This window comes from Quercus robur, chromosome 7, assembly GCF_932294415.1.
Source record: "Quercus robur chromosome 7, dhQueRobu3.1, whole genome shotgun sequence".
Classification (NCBI taxonomy): Eukaryota; Viridiplantae; Streptophyta; class Magnoliopsida; order Fagales; family Fagaceae; genus Quercus; species Quercus robur.
In genome coordinates this window covers 2,741,329-2,764,459 of record NC_065540.1, presented here as the reverse complement: position 1 = coordinate 2,764,459, position 23,131 = coordinate 2,741,329, and the positions used below count along the sequence as shown (strand labels likewise).

General features: G+C 33.2%; 2 long non-coding RNA genes across 2 annotated transcripts; one reads left to right on the top strand and one right to left on the bottom strand.

Moving 5' to 3' along the window:
• Positions 1 to 2,301: 2,301 nt before the first annotated feature.
• LOC126691719 (uncharacterized) lies at positions 2,302 to 6,847 on the bottom strand. Its single transcript, XR_007644824.1, has 2 exons — positions 5,726 to 6,847; positions 2,302 to 5,304 (listed from the first exon to the last, which is right to left on the bottom strand). It is a non-coding gene; the product is annotated as an uncharacterized LOC126691719 (long non-coding RNA).
• Positions 6,848 to 18,660: 11,813 nt separating this feature from the next.
• Positions 18,661 to 21,798, top strand: LOC126691717 (uncharacterized). Its single transcript, XR_007644823.1, has 2 exons — positions 18,661 to 19,028; positions 21,006 to 21,798. It is a non-coding gene; the product is annotated as an uncharacterized LOC126691717 (long non-coding RNA).
• The last annotated feature ends 1,333 nt before the right edge of the window (positions 21,799 to 23,131 follow it).

The following is a 23,131-nucleotide window of genomic DNA, read 5'->3' as shown; positions in this document are numbered from 1 at the left end:
TGCTTAGATAATATAATTTGCAATGCAATTTGCAAATTTTCAGCAATTAGATTTATAAGGTTAAAAGGTTTAATGGAAAGTGAGACATCTATTTTATTTTATTTTTGTGACAACACCAAAAATTTATTAGTAGGGGAAACAAAACCAGACAGAAGCCAGGATATTAGGACACCATGTTTGCCCCAACTACGGCAGCCATATGACAATACTACAAAGTGACAAAACAATTGCCAAAGCTTAGACCGAAAAACATGCATATACAGTCATTGTGCCACTTTAGCCAAATTGATTGTCTCTCAAGATCTGGGAATGGACTCTTCTAACTCATGTTTGCACACCTTGTAGTTCCTTGATAAGATCAATGCTTGTGATTACTTTCCTTGGTAGTAGAGTCAGCTAGTGTAAGAGTTAAACTGATTGCAGTATCCTTTTGTGTGAATTCCCTATAGTGGCATCCTGGCAATACTCAAATGCATTCATCTGTCTTTGCACGCATAAGCTGTTGCCCCCCATTTGTTTCTTCTGGATCTTGCTCTTTCTCGCATCAAAATTACTTGCCACTATAACACTTGCAGCTTGCCAATTTTGGATGCTTTTTCAGCTAACACCAGCATTGCATTGTGACTGCATACCCTCACCATATTTTGTCTTGATTCTCCAGTTTTTCTGATAAAACAATGTTTCGAATCCATTTGGACCAAGGGTCTTTAAAACACCCATTTGAGTGGGCATACAGTACTTCTGCTATTGATTAGTGCCTAGGCATTGCATGTCTATTGCTTGAAGTTGACTCAAATATGTTCTACAGAGAATTGATATAGAATACACTAAAATGATCCACTATTCCCTGTTCTGTCTTGTACTGAGTAGATCCATTGATCATCTGCCATTTGAGCCTTAAGATTTTATTATCCAGTTTTCCTTTGTTCACCACCAACATATGAAGATTCTTGATATTTCTCTCGCATCAACCACCAATCTTGTCAAGCTTTTTGAGTCCAAATAATTGGCTCCCTTTCTAGTATTTCGGAGATTTCCAAATGGAATGTTGCAGAATTCTTCATTTTGCAGATCTTTCCTTTTGGATGAATAAGATATTTATCCTACGTAGAAAAACACCAAGGTGAAAGAATTACATCAAGACATTGACCCCTAGGTGGAGCTGCCTCTTCTAATCTTTGCATGCTCTGTATCACTGCAACAGTGAGATGTGTGCCAAAAAATTCCTTTGATGACCACTGTTTCTGTTCTTCCTTCCTTCCCAAAATTTCTTGAGAAAAATGTCTAATAGGAATTTGAAGTTTCTATTAATTTGAAGAAAATCCTAATGGCTTGGGACAAAGTGCACCATATTTATAGGGAAGTGCAAACTAACCCTAATAATTTGTCAAATGTGAGAGTGGTTGTTTCCTAGATGACAAATATCTCTTAGATTTGAGCTATTGAGTCTACAAAATTACGGGCAAAGTTCTCCCATCTTTTTATAATCTCTCTCAATACTGACTTTCCACATATGGGTCGGTATATCATGTTAGTTTGTGTTGTCAGAACTGAACTCAATCACAATCGCACTTACATCCAAAATAATTAGCTTGCATTTTTCGTTTGGAAAGCAAACAAATATCCTGTACATCTGTCCAAGTGCTACAATAACACCAATACACCACTGGGAAGATGACTGGAAATAATAATGAACATTTTAGACATTTCTAGGATTTGGAATCATAGCCTTTTTATAAGCTTTAACAAAATCTGCCTCTATAATCTTCTTCTTATAGCAATTGGTTTTACACTTTTATGTGTGTAGCATCCTTTAAAATTCCTTTCTCACAAACGATAAGGTAGCAAAGGACAAAAGGAACGAAAATGTTTATGTTATAGAAAACTTCCAAGAGCCTTGTAACTCAATTGACACTTCCTGATAGTTTCAATGGAGGCATCCATAATTCAATAATCCCCTAATTATCAAAAAGAAAATAAACATGTTTCCCTAGGCATTTTATTTGGGTGAATTTCTAGAACCAAGAGAGTTTCTTCATATAGTCGCACATTTATCATTATCTTCAAAGAGACTCTAGAAATTAAATGTTCTACTAATATCTTATGATATGAAAGATTGTAGTATAACCCCCATTGGGTACCCAAGTGGTGGACTCACTAGTTTGGGGTGTGACGTAAACCTGGAATTCCCACATTTGATCCACCACACCACCAGTCTACAGGGTTTTAGTTTGGCAAAAAGTTGGAACATCATTTTCTTATATCAGGAGGAAGAAAAAATAAATAAATAAAAGAATGTCGTGGTATAATTGTGCAGTAACTACATAATGTAGGATTAAAGGCCTAGGACCAATGTCCAACCATAATTCCAAAAAGAAAAAAGTTGACCATAATGTTCTTTGGAGATATTGAGATACAGTATTAGCAATTACATGAGGCTAGCAGTTACATGAGGTATCCAAAAAAACCTTCAGGACTATAGGACCAAAGAAAAGGAACTAAGAAAGAAGAATCGCAAAAGAATACAATTTATAGCGGTTATATGAAGTCAAATTTTGGTGCTAATTTTTATCAAAGCAAAACTGATAAAAAAACTAAAATTAAGACATACCTCTTCGAGAAACTCTTATGAAGTTTGAGAATCAATCAAATTGTCAAACCTTATATACAAACAGAAACTAATTCCCATGAACGTCTAGACCTCTCTAGACTCATCTCTTCAATCCTTATCAACCGTTGGACTTCAAAGTGGATATTGGCTTGGAATGATAAGCAAAAGCTTTGATAAACTAATTCCAAAGTGAGCTTGCTTGGTTATCTCCATTTTCCCATCCAACAAAAGTCAATTATCACATCATTATGCATTATAAGAGCATCAACTTGCTAGACTATTAGATGATTAAAATTAATTGAAAAATGTATGTGAACTGCCATACCTCTTCATCTTCTTACAAGTTCTAGCTATGAGCTCAAATCCAGCTCAGTTTTGAAGATCATATATGTAAGCAAATGAAGAGCGAGCCTGGAAAGCTAGGACTTCTGGCAATTATTGAGAAAGTTCACATCTTATATGAATTTCTGTCATTATACACTTCATCCTGCAATGAAAACAGAACGTCCAACATGAATCAGCACCATATACCTCAAATATGGTAATCCGTGTTCTTCTAAAGGTTGTTGGCCTGGACAAAAACAGATAATTTTGCATCAAATTTTTATAATTTAAAATTTGATTGATTGAGCAGAATCACATTAGTCATTAACAAAATTTGTTTTCAAAGCAAGTCTCATGATCTTCCTGTTAAGCATGTTGTGGGCTAGGTTTGATATTGAAAATTTGCATAGAGACAAGTTAAAAAAGCACAAAGAGAGTTTTTCATGGTGCAACTAAATCCAAATGATGGGTTTTTTCCTGTTAATGGACAATTTAAAGGTCATTAGAACAAATAATTTCTTATCACAACAATTTAAAGTCACTAGTTTGGGTGTGTGGATCATAAGGCTGGTGCCACTCTGTTATTATGTAAATCCAAGAAAACAATTCAGCTATATCAATACTTTTTGGTCACTGAAGCAAAGAAGGCATGATTGCAACAGAACTTTGAAGGAGTTGTAACGCAAAATTGTTTAAGCAATATGAATTTACCTGTTATTGAAGATGGTATTTAGCCCAAACACCATATATGACATCTGTTATTGTTGCAATCTGTTAAATGCATATTGTTATATTAAGTACAAATAATGAGAAAAGGACAAGGGAGCATTATCCAAAACACTATTCGTCTGCAAGATGGTAGCATTTTGATTGAACTACGAGTAAAATTTGGAAGAACAAAGAAACTTTCAGGTTCATATTTGGTAATGGCATAAACCCATCCAAGACCAACTTGTTCATATAGTCTTCTAACTGCCTGCAAAAGTTGTCATTTAAATTCTTTTTTCTTGGTTAAAATGAATCCCAGATAATACAACTAAAAGAAAAGTCTTATCAGAGTTCTTTAGCCAGCTTCTTCAAACAGATTCTACATCTAAAGAATCCCAAATGTGTCCCACACCATTGTATTTACTATTGACAAAGTTGTTTAATCATTGGAAAGGTGACGGATAAGGAAATTGGCTTAGTGAGAAATATCATTCCCCATGTACCTATAAGAGGACCTCAGTAAGCTTCCTATGCAAGCATTAATAGAATGATAGAATCATGGTGGTGATCATTGGCACTTCATAGTTCCACATCCTTATGCTGCACTTAGGCCTCCTTGAGAGTTTAGATATTCGAACAATTAGTGATTGTCTAGAACACATTAAAGTTCAAGGTTTACAATCCTGAACTTGTACTAATTGATTCCAGTCATGGAATAGCAACAGTCTATTGGTGGGGTTTTCTTTCCCCCATTTATCCTATAACTTTCACGGGTTGGACCACCGAAACACAAATTAGTACATATTCACATAGCATAGGTGACATGCACACGTGATGGAAATTAGACTTGATAATCCTCTCAACACAAAGAAATTAGACTTGATTAATTCAAGATAGTGACCTCAGACTTGGTGGAAATTTGGAAAGAAAAGTAAAATAAGAAATGCTAGCACAATTAATGTACAATTATAGGGGGAAAAAGGGTAGGAAATGGGGCGAACTTCAACACCAGTGACAACAGTTCCATCAGAGGATTGAGCGAATCCTTCCCATAACCTAAACAATAAACAGACTTCATCATTATATTGTAATAAATCTGACAAAAGAGGTGCTCTAAAATCTATGTATACATACCACAAAGTTAATATGCTCTACTTTGTATTCTACAAAGTTATCATTTACTTTCCTATGGCCAAACCATGCAGCTACAAGGTTTCATGCTGGATTTTTCAGAAAATTTCTTATGATCCATAAAAGCCACCAAAAAAAGTAATATTAGTCAGTGAAGTCATATTGGATACGACCAAGAGGTAGTGTTACTGTCACATATAATTCATTTTCTACTTCTTATCTTATAGCTCCTACCAAACCCTCTTAAACCAGCAAATTGTGACAGTAACATATTAGTCTCTGAAATCATATTGAAATGACTACCAGGTAGTGTTGCTTTCACACATACTTCATTTTCTATTTCTTATCTTACAGCCCTAACCAAACCCTCTTAAACCAGCAAATTGTGTCTACTGAAAATTTCAATACTGTTTAGAACATACAAAGTTGTAGTTTAGGCCTTGATTCTCCTCTAGAGAATAATCATCAGAACTTATATCAATAAACTTGATTGTACCATAGCACTTATTCCTCTCCTTGAGCATGTAAACCTGACATAGTGACATTATAACGAACTTAAACGCATCAAATATTTAAAATCACCAACTTCAAAAATAACAAATTTACATATAAATCAACCAACATGATACATATACGCTGAAAAGAAATGCATTATTTCAAAATGAATGCTTATTAAAGAAAAAGTTTTGCATTATTCTGTTTTTGATTCAGTGCAAAGAAGACAAAGGAATTTGGCTTAATGGAAATCAAGGTGTTCACATGTTGATTAGTTCAGCTCTCTCTATTTCTGATGGTGCACTGCCTAGGTGCTTAAGAGGACCTTAGGAAACTTCCTAAACACTCCTTGGTATAATCATGGTGGTGACCAATGGAGTTTAACAACTCCACATCTTTATGCTACACTTAGGCCTCCTTTAGAGTTGAGATATTCAAACATGTAAAAGGGATTACCTAGGAAAGCTTTAGAATCTTGAACTTATCAAAAGGAGTATGTTGTGAGTTTCTCTAAAACCACCAGCAATTTTGTTGGTGGATTTCTGTCACAAAAAAACAAAACATTAACATAAAAATAGGACATGAACTTCGAAATTTATTGTTTCATGAGTGAAAATAATTATTTCAAGATATGCCATGAAATATTGACTAATAGATAAATGAACATATACAGTGTATGCGTTTCTCTTTTTTAGCAATTGAAATTATAGTATTTCTTTAGATTGTCAAAAGTTCATCTAATATCTCAAAAAAGAATGCAAAGAAAAATTTCTTCTATCCTTAAGCATAATGCGATTGCCCAATGTCCGTCCCACTAAGAAAGTACATCGTTGTGAGGTACGATTACTGTCTCAAGTCCTAACCTTGTTTCTTTGCATCAACATATATATTAAGCACCAATGCAACACCATAGTATAAATTAAACAATACATAGTATTGGATTAAAAACTATAAAGCAATTTATAAGCTCTAAAAAGTAGTTAAAAATTGTCACACAAGCGCAACAAATTTGTAATGTTCTAACAAGAAAGATTCAAAAACCAAAATTATCATAACATCAACTTGTATCTACATACTAGATCCAACTGCATGAATTTTTATAACCTCCTGAAAAGAGAGACTAAAAATTCTCACCAACCAAACAGCACATTGTGATAGAGAGACCAAAGATGAATAGTAAAGGAAGAAACAAATACATGGGAAATGAAAATGCCATCCACAATGATACAAAAGCAAAAAAAAAAAATATATATATATATATATAGAGAGAGAGAGAGAGAGAGAGAGGATAGTTGGTGCAACAGATTGTGAGAATTGGTGATTTTGGGTGAAAATCATTAATGAAATCAGTGAGAAATGCCTAATTTGAGTTTGGAAACCCTAATCCCCAAATTCATGAAGATAGAAACGAAGAGGTAGAGAGAGTCGAGAGGCTCAAAGAGATTGGGCTTATTATTTTTGGGTTAATTGGGTTTATTAGGTTTTTAGTTAAAAGCCCAGTTATTATATAAGTTTACTAGGTCTAATTGGGTCAGTGCTTTGACCCAAGAAATAATTGGGTGAGTTCAGCTTCTATTAGAGCGGATGGGTCTAGAGCATAGGAAGCCTGTAGAGTAGAAGATTTATATTAAAGCAAGAGGAAGTATGTAGAAGGTTCTACTTCTTGTTCTAATAAACCTTCCACTCTTACATGCTTCCTATTCCTCTAATAAATACAAATGCTCATTTTAAAGTTTTTTTTTTTTTTTTTCTCTAATATTCACTTTTTTTTTTTTTTTGTCATTTATAACTCATTCATTTTAAGAATTTTTTTTTGGAAAAAATTTTTACGAATATTTAAAGTATATGTTCATATGATATAAGTAAATCTCCTTGTAATTTTTTTTTTTTAAAGAACCTCTTTTTCATTTGCATTTTTTGGATCAGGGATATAGGAATAATAGCAAAAAATTTACCTAAAATATATATATTTTATGATTTTTATGATTAAAGTCATAAAAATGGTTTTATTTTTTTTAGATAAAAAAATAGTTTCTCATTTAGTTTTTGTTATCACTATTTATTGTTTATCTTATATTGTAGTATATGTTAAGGTATGTGAAAATAATGTTTTAAAAGGATGTTAACTATAAATATGGAGCATTTATATATACAATATATTTTTTGTGTTAAATTTTTCTTTATTTTTGAAAAAAAAAAAAACTCTATTACTACTTACAATACTTAACAAAATTGTGAAATATACTGATTCCTGCCATATACAACAATCTTTTGATCCACATATAACAATACAATACTCCAATTAGTAATCATTTTAAGAAACTATTATTTTGATAAACCTTTAAAAACTTGAAATCTAATGTGATTTTGCACTCATTTATTTCTTAAAGATCAAAAAAATATTATAAAATATTTTTTTTAAAAAAATGTATTTGAGTATCACATAAAATTATAAAATCTAAGTTACATTGGAGTTTTGAACATGTGTAAAAGTCTAAAAAGTGTATTGTTAGAACTTGGTTGAATGGTAAGAACTGTCGACTTTTGGGGTAATAGGGTCATTACACTTTAAAATATTTTTTTGGATGAACTGCACTTTAAGATGTACATTGAAGTTTTTGAGCATATATAAGTCTTTCTGTTTTTGAGCGTGTTAAAAAAAAATAATAAATAACCCATAAAAATTGAAAATTTTTCAAAAAGTTTGATCGCTTGTGTTGTGTATATATAATGTGAGTTTGGCCTAATACCTTCGTACTAATGGCGTAGTGCATTTACGAGCTTAGCTTGTTATGTATGCACATATATCTTTGTGGGAAAAATCTTTAAAACTATGTGTGATTATTGTAAATCAATATTCGAGCTTGTCATGAATGATTGGCCAATAGTTTTGTTGGTTTTGATACTTGCATAGACTTGTGCCTATATCTCGTCCCACTTTATTTTTATGTTTTTGCTTAAAGAGCTCAACAAATGTAAATCTCAAAATGAAAAGAGATAATGAGCTGCAAAAATCGTCGCGCATACTAGTATTTGGCTAGGAAAAAGGGAAAGCGACTTTTTATTGAACTGTATGATGCTCAAAAAGCTAAAGGCTTATTCTTAATATTGAAATATCAACAATTTCAAGCATCGATCTCAAAATGAGATGTATTGTTCAAAAAATGATCAAATGTTATGATTTGTATAGAAGCCAAATGAAAAGCTTCTAAGATTTGTAATCATTTTCTTGTGGGAGGTCATATATGTTTACTTCTATAATTGAGATAGACCACTTGACTTAGTATTAGTTGTGTATGACTTGATTGAATTGATCATTAAAACTTCACTCTGGTCTAAGGATTATTCTACATTTGATACTCACCCACAACACACAAGTTTTAGTTCAATTAATGCTTATTTCATTTGTGTGATTGTACATGATTAAATGTGATGTGTATGATCAATTGCTTGTCGATCAAACCCAAAAAGATTTTTAAATATTTTATATGTTTTTTAAAGTGTTTTTATACTTTCGTGCTTTAAGTTTTTGTTTCAAAATGCATTTTTGTGTTGGTCTTCAAAAACTTCTTCAGAGGCATTTTCGCAAGAAGCTCGTGACTAAGCACTTCCCGCGAAAAGAGGTTAAGGCAAAAACTGGAAAACACAAAATTTCAGACAGAGACTTTTCCAACTGTCTCACGACTATTTCGCAACTAAAGGCTTCCCGCGAAAAGCTTTGTGCTTCAAATGTGTTTTTCACGAGTATCTAACCCGTGAAAAACGTGTGTTTTCAATTTTTATAGGGCTAATGTGACAGTTTTTTAAAACACTCTTGAGTTCCCTCCCTTTGCCTCACTCGAACCTCTCTCAAACTCAAATTGATTTTCACTCAAAACCCATCAATTTCAAGTTCAAATCTCTGCAAAATCTCTTCAAAGGTATGTTTCTTAACAATCTTTTCACTCTTTTGTTAGATTATGCAGAAAAATTTCTAAGTTTGTCTTGAATTGGGGATTTTCAAAAAAGGGTTGGGTTTATTGATTTTGGGCAAATTTTTTTCAAAATCTTGATTGGGCTTTGTCCCATTTGACTTCATTGTATCTGTGTTAGCCCTTTGTGGCAATTTGAACTTGTATTTAGGCATATTTTCATATGTTCATGCATTGCCCATATGTGTAGTGTAGTGTTGCATTCCATATGTTTGACAAAATGCTCAAGTGGCATTTTTGAGTTGTTTTGGACTCAAATGAGTTCCAATTTTTGGGTTTACCCTTGATTGAACTTGTTTAACATGTTTTGATCATTGGGTGTGTTTTACACACTTTGACCCACTTGTGTCTATCCATGCCTTGTCATGCATCTCCTAGGCACACCTTATGCACACTAGATGCACACACATGCACAATTGCTTTTGTTTTGCATTTTGGTAATATTCACATGTTTTAGCACTTAAAGCATGATCATTTGACACTATTATGTTCTGTTTTAAGTCTTTGTGCTTATGTTTTAGACTAACTTGACACTAATCAAGTTTGTGTTCTGTTTTTGTGTTTTTGTACTTGTTTCTTTCTGTTGTGTGTTTCCTTGTGCAGATGTCTCCCACCAAACACTCTGCTTCTAAGAAATCCTTCAAGCATCCTCGCACGGACTCCGACAACTTCAAGTCCATTGAGGCAAACATAGCTTATAACAACTACTACAAACGAGCAACAATCATCATAGAAAGGGTTGTTCGATTGGATACTCTTAAGTACACTTCCATTCCTGATGTGTTCAAGGAGAGGACGTGGATAAAACTGCTGAATCCAAGTGGCAATGTATACGTAGAAATCATCAAAAAGTTCTTTTCAAATGCTAGTGTGGATGGAGACCAAATTAATTGCTGGGTGAGACACAAGAAGTTTGTAACAAGGGACTTCATACAAGAGTTCTTAGAAGTTCGTCCTCCTTCTCAACTGATTACAGTGCAATACGATGATCGATTGGACTCTATTGAGCCAATGGTGGAGGTTCTTGGCGGCTCTCTACACAAGAAATCAATGAACACCATTCCACTCAACGCGGAGATAAGGACTCTAACATATGTCATGATCCACAACTTGTATCCAGTCACCAACTTGACAACATTGTCCGCTCCGAGGACAATTTTCTTATACGATCTCTTCACACATAAAGAGATCGACATTTGTGGACACATTTCCCATCTCCTAACCAAGAGCATCACCAAAAGGAACACAAGGACAATCATACCATTCCCCACTCTCATCATGGGCCTCATTGCAAAGACAAGGCTCAAACTTCCGAGCGGTCTCACAATTGTACCAAGAGATTATCCCATTGGTGCTAACACTGTGACTAGAAGCAAAGTTCACATCATCAAATCCAAAACCGTCGTCTCTCAAATACCAACAGATCATGCTGAGGAAGAGGGTGGAGATACTAAGGAAGAGATTGACAGATTTACCTCAGCACCAGAAAGTTCTGCTCAACCATCCTCTCAAACACAAGCACGGGGACCCAATCATCTTGATCGCCTCATTGCTAGGGTAAAGTAGATGTATGGCATGCTTGACTCCCATGTGCAGCACATCGCAGACCAGTTTGCATACATCCAGGGGTAGATTACTGCACTATCTTCACAGATTGAGGATATGTCAATGGAGTAGGGATCTAATTCAGAGTCCGAGCAGTTCTAGCCTCTTTGGCCATTTCGGTCAAAAAGGGGGAGAAAATTTTGACGGGGAGTATGCACAATTGAGGGGGAGCAGAGCATAGTCATAGTTATTGGTTTATTGTTGGCGGTTTAGCATTTCTCTGTTTGGTTTAAACTTTATTTGTTTTTACAACTCTTGGATAGTTTATTGCTTTCTTTTAAAGCTTAAGTACTTTGGTTTTAATTTCCAGTTTCATTGCTTTATAGCATTTTTTTTTTTTTGTACTTCTAGATGTTGCTAAACTATCTTGAGTACCACACTCTTGTACCCTTGTAGGATTCTATATCCTTGATGCAAATACTTTGTGTATTTTGCATTGGTTGTGTGTTGGACATGCAATTGATCCTCGGATTGGTCTTATTGCATTGCATGTCCGGATAATCATTTACTAGCTAAATGATCATTGTAGTCATTTTTTAATGACTGACCTTATTTGATCAAGATATGCTTAACTGTCTATATAGTGTTTACTACCTTGATCGCATTTTACTTGCTTATATATGTACCGTATATTCAACTTGTCATAAGCTTAATGAAGGTTTTGTTTGTGTGCGAGTGTTTCAGGTTACAGGTATATACATGCAAGTGCTTCACAGCTTCTGGATTAGGTGTGAGTGAGTTTTGCCACTGTTCTCAAACTCACGTTTAAGTCTAGAGTCTGTTTTAGGGATTTTGTCATCGAATAGCCAAAAAGGGAGATTGTAAAGTCGTAATTTACAACTAGTTTATGTTGGCTTTAATTCCGTGCCAAATTTGATTGTAATTTTGTTCAATCTTATGTACCATGTATTTTATGTGGGATTTATTTGTAAGGTTGTGTGTGTGTGTGAGAGAGAGAGAGAGAGAGAGAGAGAAAGAGAGAGTGTGTGTGTGTGTGTGTGTGAAGACTCAAGGCTGTTGAAGACTAAAGCAGTTTTCGCAGGTAGCTCGCGAGTAGGCTTCCCCCGAAGTGAAGCATGTGCCCATCACATAACTAGAATGCGAAGAGTCAGGAAAGAATGAGGACAGCTGGTTTTTGCTAGTGTCTCGTGGGTAAGGCCTTCCCGTGAAATACCCGTGAAACATTCTGTTTTGCTAATCTGTCATATCTGATACACACTATCTATACCCACACTATATATACCCACATTACCCACAGATGTTGAGGAGTGCTTCTGAGAGAAAACCCTAGCCACAACCATTAAAAGTTAGAGATTGTTATACCCACATTTCTCTACACAATTCATTGTGATTTTTCCTCAACTATTACCTCTCCATTTCCATATTCTTGAAAGGTTGATAGCCTAAACACTTATCACACCCATTCTGAGTGTCAAGTGAGGTTTTGGTACTGCTGGAAAGTATTGGAAGAAGCCAAGCTTTGGCGGATGCAATCAAGTGTATTGCGGGATCCGGAGAGTTAGACAAAACAGTTCCGAGAAGCCTTGTTGGAGTAGGAGTTTGGAGGGCTTAGGTGCATTTGGTAGATTAGGCTTGGAGGGTCTCTTGCTACTTGTGTATCCCAACTGATTGTCTAGTGGATCGATTTACCGCTTGGAGGGCAACGGAGAGGTTTTACGCCAAGTACTTCGGTTTCCTCTTCGATAACATAGCAACGTGTTATCTTGTATTTGCATTCTTCTTCCCTACTCTTTTAGCTTTCATTTTACTACTGTGTTTTAATGAATATAGCTTAGAGTAGTTATATTGTTTATCCGCTCGCATTTACTCTATTCCACACTTAGTATAAGTTAGAGTAAAATCAATTGAGCTGTAATTTTTAATTTGGGGGTCTAAACAGCTCTTATATTTTTAACACATTTTCGAGCTTTCAAAAACCAAAAGAGCAACTGTCACTGGAGAATGAAGAGTAAAAAAATAGAATTTTTTCAAAGTATGTGCTATGAATTAAGGTTATGTTTTATAGATAGAATTTTTGCAAGTATAGGACAAATGAGGGGTTGTACAACATGCACTTGACGAATTTTAATGTATTGTTATGTTAAGTTGATTGTTTTCTATTACATAAAATGATCCCGCATATTGAGCAGGTTAACCGCTAGTCTATATATTACTAAAAGTTGAAGTGTAGCGTTTAATGCTGCTGCTCTCACGTTGCGCCACATCAGCTGCCACGACATTCTTTTTTTTTCTTTTCTTTTTTAAAATATAATTTGTCCTACAATTTTAAAATGGTTTTTACAATTTCAACCCTATAAATGTAGCCCACTACTTATTTATTTACCTTCACTATCACTCTATAATAAAATCCAACCCAGTACTTATTTATTTACTTCCACTATTACCCTATAATAAATCTGTATAATTAATCCAGTCTACTTCTTATTTATTTAGTTCCACTATCAAGCCCAACCCAAAATCTTTTCAATTCAGTTTTAGGGTTTTCTGTGAGCCTTTTCAGTTTTAAGGGAAAAAAAAAAAAAACAAACAAACAAACGTTGAAGCCTTTCAAGCTTTAGGTTTTTTTTTTTTTTTTTTTTTCAATTTTCTTATAATTGTTTTTAATATTTATTTTTTTAATATTTACACTTTTCCAACCTTTCTCTCTCCCTTACCATTTCATCTTCCCACTACTTGTTCAATCTTTCTCCCTCCCTTATCTTTTCATCTCCCCACTACTCTCTATATTAACATCATTCTTCTTTTTTCCCTTTATCTTCCTTTATTTTTGTCTCTTCTTATTCACACTTTCTTACTATAAATTTGTCACTATCTCTTCTATTCTATGCATAGTTTTCCCTCACCCAAAAAAAAAAAAAAAAAAAAAAAGGTTCCCTCTCTCTCTCTCTCTCTCTAAATTTTTTGGTGGATTTTTTTTTTTATTTTTCTTGCATCTCTACTTTAGGTTGATAATTTTTTATATTCTTTAAAACTCTATTTTGGGTTAATGCGATTTAGTTTTGTTTTTTTTACATTGTTGTTGTTGTTGTTTTTTTTTTGTTTTTTATTTTTTATTTATTCTCTTTGATTGTTAAATGTTATCCTATTGCGTTCTAAAGAATTAAATATAGTATATAAAAATATAATATTATTCTATTACGTAGCATGATTTGGATAATTTGGTATTTATTCTGTTACATAGCATGATTTTTTATAGTGCTTAATTTAGATGTTAAACTATGAGACTTTACTAATTTCTGTTTATTTTCTAATCCTTTGTGGTGGACAAAGTACTCTTAATAGTTGTATCAGAAGTACCCTATAATGCCATTTATTTAAAGAAAAGCAAATGTTAGACAAACGAAAATAATCGGATAGGTGACAAATTTTAACTTTTGCAATTTTATTTTTATTATTATTATTTTATAACAATGCATATATAGAAATTTAATTCTTAGGTTTTGCTAATAATTGTTTATTTGATAATATGTTTTGGGTAGCTGAAATTATAATTTCTACAAAGAAAATAACCTTAATAGATTATCAAAAACAAAATTTTATCCTCATATTGGTTCAATTAATCATTGTTAAGTTTTATTATTTTTTTTTAGTTTATATTTTTTTGGTGTTTTGGATTGTTCCTATATTACATTTATGATTGTTCCTATAATAAATAAAAATATAATTACAAAATACATTACTCATTATTAGATTAGTTTAAATTGTAAAAAAAAAAAAAATTAATAAAATCAAGATAAAAATAATTATCACGCGCAACGCGCGGGTTCGCGGCTAGTATATATAAAAGCAGAGACCTCATGCTAGAAAGTATGAGATTGTGCCATGTGGCGCATTCCTTGAAGTTCTCTTTATAACTCAATATAGAAAATAATTTTTAGTTGGAATAATAATAATAATAAATTTAGAATATAACATTCTTACTTATGTTTAGTTGCTTTGACAACACTTGTCACAAAAGCCATAAAAAAAATTAAATATTTGTGAATTCACTAAAATTAATCTTAATCCTTTAAATTTCCGAACTCCTTTGTGTGTGTGTGTGTGTTGAACTAACACTGTAGTATGTATTCTCTGTAATTAGAAATATGACTAATATAATAAATATGTTTATTTTGTTATATTAATTATTTTAAGCATAGTGAAATTTTAATATCATTTTTCTAAGATTTATATGAGAAACAATTGGGTTTTTTATGTGAGAAATAACTGATTTGAAATATGGCATTTTTACTCAAATTTAGTAGTTTTTGCAACAATTGAAACCATGTCCAACAAAAAGGGGAAAATTTTTTAGTAACACACAATCAAGAATGTAAAAGAAATAAATAAATAATAATAATAATTGAAGGATATATGCATTTTTTAGTAGGCATGAAACAGATCTATCTATATTAGCTACTATATCATGCAATTTTCAATTTGTAAACACATATATATAGTATGATCAAATCACTGTACTACTCTTAGTATATTTCTATTTTGTCCATATATAAAATAACTAAAGGTTACAATTTTTTACAATGATATTTATTGAAATATCTTTTTTATACATCAATAGTTGGGGGTGGAGATCTGAATCTTGAATGTTTCTATTAGAAATTGAGGTGCTAATCAGTTAAGTTACAAGATTTTTTATAAAACTTATTGAAATATTGAAGAAAACTAATAATAAGTTGCACCGCACCTTGTACGAAAACTCAACTAGTTATAAACAATAGTAGTTTCAAACAGAGTGCAAATAAGTAGACACCTTAGGGATTTCACAAGAAGTTACAGTAAACATGATACTAGAAATAAGTATGACACAAAATTTTGTTCAAAAACATCAATTTTTTTAGGAGTTAGGTTATGTTGCTCCAATTTCTAGGCCCCATGGATTGGATCAGATAAGGTGTATAATTGCTGCAATATTATAAATCCGATCAAGGGTTCTGTAAATGGAAATTTTAAGCAACGAGACCTTAGAAAAATGACAATAGCATCATATCCTCAAACTACAGAAGAAATATATAAAAAAACATTTTATTCCCTTTCTTTTCCCTAATCAAGATCAAGAATTGTGTAAAATTAAAATGAAATGAAACAATTTAATAATCTATTCAAGATCAAGGAATTGTTATCATTATTAATAAAGCATTGTGTGAAGGACCAAAGGTAGAAGCAATTCTGGAGTCCCACATCGCCTAGGAAAACACATAGAGATGTGTTTATAAGGAGCAATCTTCCTTCAAGGTGTAGAAGAGTGGAATGTTCAAATAAAAATCTGAAAGAGATGGATACTAGCACAAACAACAGACGGGCATTGCAACTTATATTACAACAATGCCATCGATTCATCCTAAAACCTTTACATAACTCAACTCATCCCCCCTTATATTACAACAATGCCATCGAACTCAACTCATCCTACAATGCACTCGTCAACAATGCAACTTATATTACAACAATGCCATCCAACTCAACTTATATTACAACAATGCCATCTAGCCCAACTCATCCTACCATGCACTTGTCATCCTTACATACTTATATTACAACACTTATATTACAACAATGCCATCCAACTCAACTTATATTACAACAATGCCATCTAGCCCAACTCATCCTACCATGCAATTGTCATCCTTACATACTTATATATAGTTTCCCTGCCTGAAAGAAAGCATTTCAACATTTACAACTTATATATAGTTTCCCTCAGAAAACAGCCACAATGTCTGAAACATACAGGTAGTGTATCGTAGTTTTTTTTTTTTAAACACTCTGGTGCCATCGTAGAAGGTACCAGAGTGTTAAAAAATCGTCATTTGTACATAAATATTAAATAGCTCGCATTCACATTGAATTTTTTTTTTTTTCCAATTTACAAATTTGATTGTTACTTGAATTTTTTTTTATTATTATTTAATAATTGATATTCTTTTTTCATTCTTAACCAGCTTCATCACAACGATCGGATTGAAAGCTGCTTTTTATGGCCTATTGAGCAGGTTTGGGTTCTTGGTTTTATCTCTCTATTGCTTTGTTTTTCATTTTTTTCAAAATGATTGGATCAATTTTTGTTTAATAATTGATTTTTTAACTTTTGTCTTCTACGATTTTCAGCTTAAAAACTGTTGCGTTCGAAGGGGTGAAACTAATTTATGAAGCACTTGTTTACGTACTGAATAGGTTTGGTTTATCCTTCATTTTTCAATATTTCAAATTTGATTGTTATTTGAAGGGGTTTACTTTTGAAGTTTCAACTTAAATTCGGCAGTTAATTTATTGAAGGGATTTACTTCTTTTTTTTTTTTTTTTTTTTTTTTTTTTTTTTTTTGTGTGGAAGTTAAGTGAATTTTGATTTTCCTATGTTTGGAAGAAAAATTAATATTAAAGCTGAAGGTTTCTTGTTTGTGTATGTGCCAGTAATGAAGCACTCTCTTTCATTGAAGCATTTCACGCGCTTCTTGGTGACCTCGCCTTGTTTCCAATTGCCTTAATTGGTATACACTTTCAAGTCTTGGGCGTCTCGCCACTTCATACACATTTTGCTATCATCTTGCTTTTCTTCATGGCTACAATCGTCCATCGCATTGCATATATGGAGATTAAACTACAACGTCAAGATGCTGGGTTCCTTCCCATATTGAGGTTCATTTGTTTGGTTTTTGGAATTATTGCTATTGAGCTACTCTTCGCAATAATCATCTCTCCCTTCTGGCTCTTCATGGTTAATTTATGCCCAATCCTGATCCTAGGGGTATTGCGTCATTTGTACCAACAAATTTATCAATGTGTTTACTACACAGCTAATTTAGTATGTAGCTTGTTTAAAAAGATTTGTCAATTACTTGATCAGATATAGGACTGGGTCCTACAGAAATTTTAGTAAGCAGATTCTCAAGCATTTTCTTCAAGGGAGAAGGAAGACAATTGATGAGGACAAGAAACAGCTCAAGGAAAAAAAAAGATTAAATATACAAAGATTCAAGAATTGTGGTCTAGTTTTGATATTGGATCTTCTTAGCACCTTTGGCAGGTTATTTTAGCTATTATTGAGTCTTACTATTGAGTCTTTTAGGTTGGGAAGTTGTTGGATCAGTTTTAAATAAGCTTACTAGAATAAGGGCAATTTGGTCATTTTGAAAAATTCTGGAATAAACTGTCCTTGACTATACCAAAGACCCATGAGTCTTATTTAATGTTTTGAGTACTCCTCCTATATGGTTTAGGAGTTATTAAGTCTTTTATTTATTTATATGTGTGTGTATAATGAATACAACTCCCCCAAAAAGACCTTTTATATATATATATATATATATATATATATATATATATATATATATTTATATCTTTATTTGAATTTGTTTTTCTTCTATTTTGGTGGGTGCAATGGTGGCACCACATTATGCTCAGGGTATTTCCAGGAACACCCTAACCTTAAAAAAAATATATATATATATATATATATCTATATAATAATTAATTTTTTTTATTTGTTTACCCTTAAAAGAAAATTAGGAAAACCCTCAAATTAAAAAAAAAATTATTTGTTCTACTTTCAAGCAAAAAAAAAAAAAAAAATTGTAACAGAGCAAGTAACAAGCCCACAGATTCTCAAAAAAAAAAAAAAAAAAAAAATGGACGGCAAGCCCAATATCAAGCCCACGACAAGCCCAACAAATTACAGAGGTAGCAAACCCATGGATTCTCAGAAGAAAAAAAAAAAAAAAAAAAAAGCAAATCACTAATGCTCTATTTGGATGTTTAAAAAGGAGGGGAGTAGAGGAAAGAGATGAATAGTAACTCAATTACCTTATTTGGAAATTTTGTAAGGGAGGAAGGGGAGGGGTTTGAAAGAGTTTCAACTACCTCTAACTCCTCATTTTTAATTCCCCAAATTAAAAGAAGGAAAGTAAAGTAGATAAATTATTGATCAAATGAATTTCTCAATTTACCCCTTTTTAAATTAACAAAATTTCAAACCAATTATATAAAATAAATTCACATTATTATTCACGTTATTTCTATCATCAGTCTCAAATTTCTCTCAACTCTCTCAGCCTTGAAGACTCAGCTGCCTCTCTCTCACACGATTTCTTCCACACTTCGCGCTGTCTCTCTCTCACACAACTTCTTCACAATCAATCGTCTCTCACGCCTGGGTTTTTCTTTCAGAGGTAAACTCTATTTTTCTTTTTGTTTCATGAGTTGGATCAAATAACTATGTTCTTAAAATTGTGATTTTATTGGGTAATTTCTTATTAATTGTGATTTTATTTGGTAATAACATGTTATTTGTAGGTGGGTTTCGGATTTGAGGGCTTTTTTTCTTAAATTTTAAAGTTTCAAAATATTGCTCATAACGTGTTTGATAAAGTGCTTGAGTGAGTCTAGATTGTGAACTTGCATAAATTTGTATATTGTAACTATATATGGATCTGTGCTTATTGTTTATTTTTATCTAAACACTTGCAATCCTTTTAGTTTGTGATATATGGATGAACTATGGTTAAACCTAGGCTTTGTGATTGTTTATTCTGTGTAAGTTTGATTTTATGGTCAGGTTTTTGATTATTGGTTTGTGTTTGTGATTTTTATTGGGTAATTTCTTGTTTTTTGTGAATGGGTTTCTGATTTGGGGTTTTTTTATTTATTAGAATTTTAAAGTTTCAAAGAGTTGCTCACAATGTGTTTGATAAATTGCTTGTTTGATTGTGTATAATCAAACTCACTTGAGTTTGTGCAGCATCTCACTGTGTAGTTGTCTCTCTCTTTGTTATTCTTTTCTTCTCCTTCCTTCGTTGTTGGTGCCTTTTATGGTCAAGGAATTGCATGTTTGGCCAATGGATCCAACTGGGATCGCAATGGGACCACATCAAACATATTTACTGCACTCCGAGCTGCACCCTTATCTGAACTTCTTCTTTTTTTGGTAGTAGCCTTGCTCTGTATAATTAATGACATATAAAACACAAGCTATTCATATATTACTGTTTTTGTTAGGATCCTAAATTGGGGCTAGTTCATGCTTTCATTTTGTTTAAGGGAATGTATGAGTATGAGCAAGGTTGAATTTTGTTTCTTGTGATAAAAACCATGCAGGACATATCTTATGTTATACACATAGAGACCTAAAGCACCATCATATTCCATGAACCATCCTATATTGTCTACATCCAACATGTGTTCGTAATTCGTATTTCAACATTGGTCTATGTTAAATATATTGTGATTTAAATGTTAAATATTCTTTTTGATTTTAATTTTTTCATAGTTTATGTTGTGATTCATAGGGAACATGGTTTGTCAATCAGTAATGGTGATACTTTTATTTGTCTTGTAAAGTTGTTGGTGCTGGATATAGTACATACTGCACAGTTGGGTTTCTTTGATTGTGTGCATATTCTAGCATGTGCACACACACATGCATTGAACATGTCTCTGTGTTTGCATGTTGTTCGTTGCTATGAAGTTGGTTCTCTTATTTGATTTTAATTTCATTCATTACTATAACCATGAAGTGGCTTGAAGACTTTGTCTGCTTACAGTCAACTTTTATGCTTTTCACATCTGAGTGAAGCTATGTTGACCTCATCTGGAGCTATTTTTTCTGGTTTTGTCTTGACCTGCCTTGTTTCTCATACATAATATATTTAACATGGGCTGTCAGAAAACACTGGCGCTTAGCTGCTAAGAGGAAAGATTAGGATTTGAGTTTAGAAGAACAGTGAAGTGGAAGAATTGTCCAGGATAGCGGATGCTCCTTTAGAAGCGCTTTAATTCTCATAAATCTGTCTGTAATCACACAGCTCTGACTCCACTCCCTCCCCCCCCCCCCCCCCCCCCCCCCCTTTTCCTTCTCATAATTCTGAATATACATAGCTATTGACCGGTACCTAATTTGGCAAGGGCATTTGCACATATATATTTGATTCTCTCTATATATGTTTTAATTCTTTAGCATGAATTCTATAAGGCATCTAAGAATTGAATTGGACTGCCTTATTCAACAATGTTTTTGCACTACTGTAGCTTGCCTACCAAGAAACATTGGCTAGGGGAAAAACAGAAAAAATTAGAATATGGAATTGTTATTGTCTTCTACAAAAATTAGAATGTCTTAACTTGATGAAATATGTCTGGCTTTCTTGTAGGTACCCAAGACATTGTCTGCTGAAGTTCTTGGGAAGTTGGGAGCACCACCAAAGAGTGTTCTTCCAGAATTCCCAAGGTGCAACAATTGTTGCAGGACTTCTTTGATGGGAAGGAGCTCTACAAGAGCATCAATCCAGATGAGGCTGTTGCTTATGGAGCCACTGTTCAAGTTGCTATCTTGACAGGAATGGGTAATGATAAAATTCAAGACATCGTACTCTCAGATGTCACTCCTCTATCCCTCGGTATAGAGACTAATGTTTCTACAATAGTGAAGGCCACTGGTGTGAAAAAGAGTATCACTATTACCAATGATAAGTGGAGATTGTCCAATGAAGAGGTTGAGAAGATGGTCCAGGACGCAAAGTGATACAAGGCTGAAGATGATGATCACTAGAAGAAGGTTAAGGCTAAGTTGGATTTGGAGAACTATGCCTACGACATGAAGAATGCTATCGATGCCGATAAAGTTGGTGCCAAGCTTCTCCCTGCTACTAAGAAAAATATTAAAGATGCCATTGAACAGGTGATTCAATGGTCATTAGATGAACGGCAGGTCATGGATTTAAAACTGTATGAGGACAGGCTGACATGGCTCAAGAGAATCTGCATTCCCATTAGGACTAGTGGAAAAAAATAATAAATTTGAGCCAGCCCCATTCTACAGAAATATGATAGTTACTGGAATTCGTCATTGCACTCTATCATTGCAAGGGATGTAATCATTTGAAGTTCAAACTATGTCACCGGTGTTACTATTTCATTACATTTTGTCAAAAATCTTTGGTTCAACTGTTTTCTTGCTAGTCATTTGGCCTTGTTCTGCAATTGTTTGAAATTTTGAAAAAAATGTCCACTGATATGGATTGAACTTCAAGCCTTCAACCCATGGCTTGGTTGTTGAATTTTCTGTAATCACACAGCTCTCATAAATTTGGTGTTTCATCATCAAATAGTTGATTGGAGGAAGATGGTCCTGCCACATCATCTTCAATAAAAATACCTTTTTGTTTATCTACTGAATTAGGTGAAGAAAGTGATGATTTTGAAAATGAACATGAACGAGAAGGGTGTGGCACAGAAATATGAGGCACGGCCTGCATAACACCATGTACTAGCCCTGAAGCAAATCTTTTCTTTGCAAATTTTTTTCTTATTTTAATTATTATCAATTAAGGATGGTTTTTTTTAGTATAATAAAAAGGAAAAAAAATTTAATCACAGACCAATGTTGATTATTTAATTCACATCAAAAAAAAAATTTTATCAAAAAAAATATTGCATGTTATAGTTATAATTATTTATGGCTTGTTTGGAAGTTTAGAGATGGAGGACAATAGAGTGGAGTAGAGGGGAGGAGAGTAGTGGGGAGGAGAGTAAAGGAGAATGATTCTCCTTCATTTTGTTTGGATGTTTTTAAAATTAGTAAGGAAGAAGGACTAATTTAGCCCTTCTCCTTGTTTGGATGTTTTAAAAATTAGGATGGAGAGGAGAGAAAATAATTTAAATAGACAAATTTACCCCTATTTGAAAATGAACTTACAACATTAGTCTATGATTAATTTGTTAGATTAAATAATTATTTAATCAACATTCTCATTCCATTAAATACCACTAATATCCATCAAAAATATAAATATATATATATATATATATATACATATAAAACTACTATTAACTATTATAAAATAATTTTTATTACCTCAAAAAAAATTATAATAAAAATTAAATTAAATTTTCTTTATTGTATATACCTGTGTTGGGTTGAAGAAGAAAGAGTTTAACCAAAAAAAAAAAGAAGAAGAAAGAGGTTTTCCCAGCGAACCCCAAGGAGAACCCGTCAGAGCAAGCCACTGTCGTGTCGAAGCACGGCGATTGGAGATCGACAGCGATGGTGTGGTGGTTTGGAGCGGCGGCGATGACGTGGTGGTTTGGAGTGGCGGCGATGGTGGATTCTCTCTCTTTCTTTCATTTCGATCCTCTCTTTCACTCACTTCGATTCTCTCTCTCAGATTATTATGTATGTTTTGGTTTGCTTTGAATTTTTGTTGTGGGTCTCTTAGATCGGCGTGGATTGGATATCAAAATCGGCAACAGGGACTGAAGATCGGCGGCAACAGCGTGG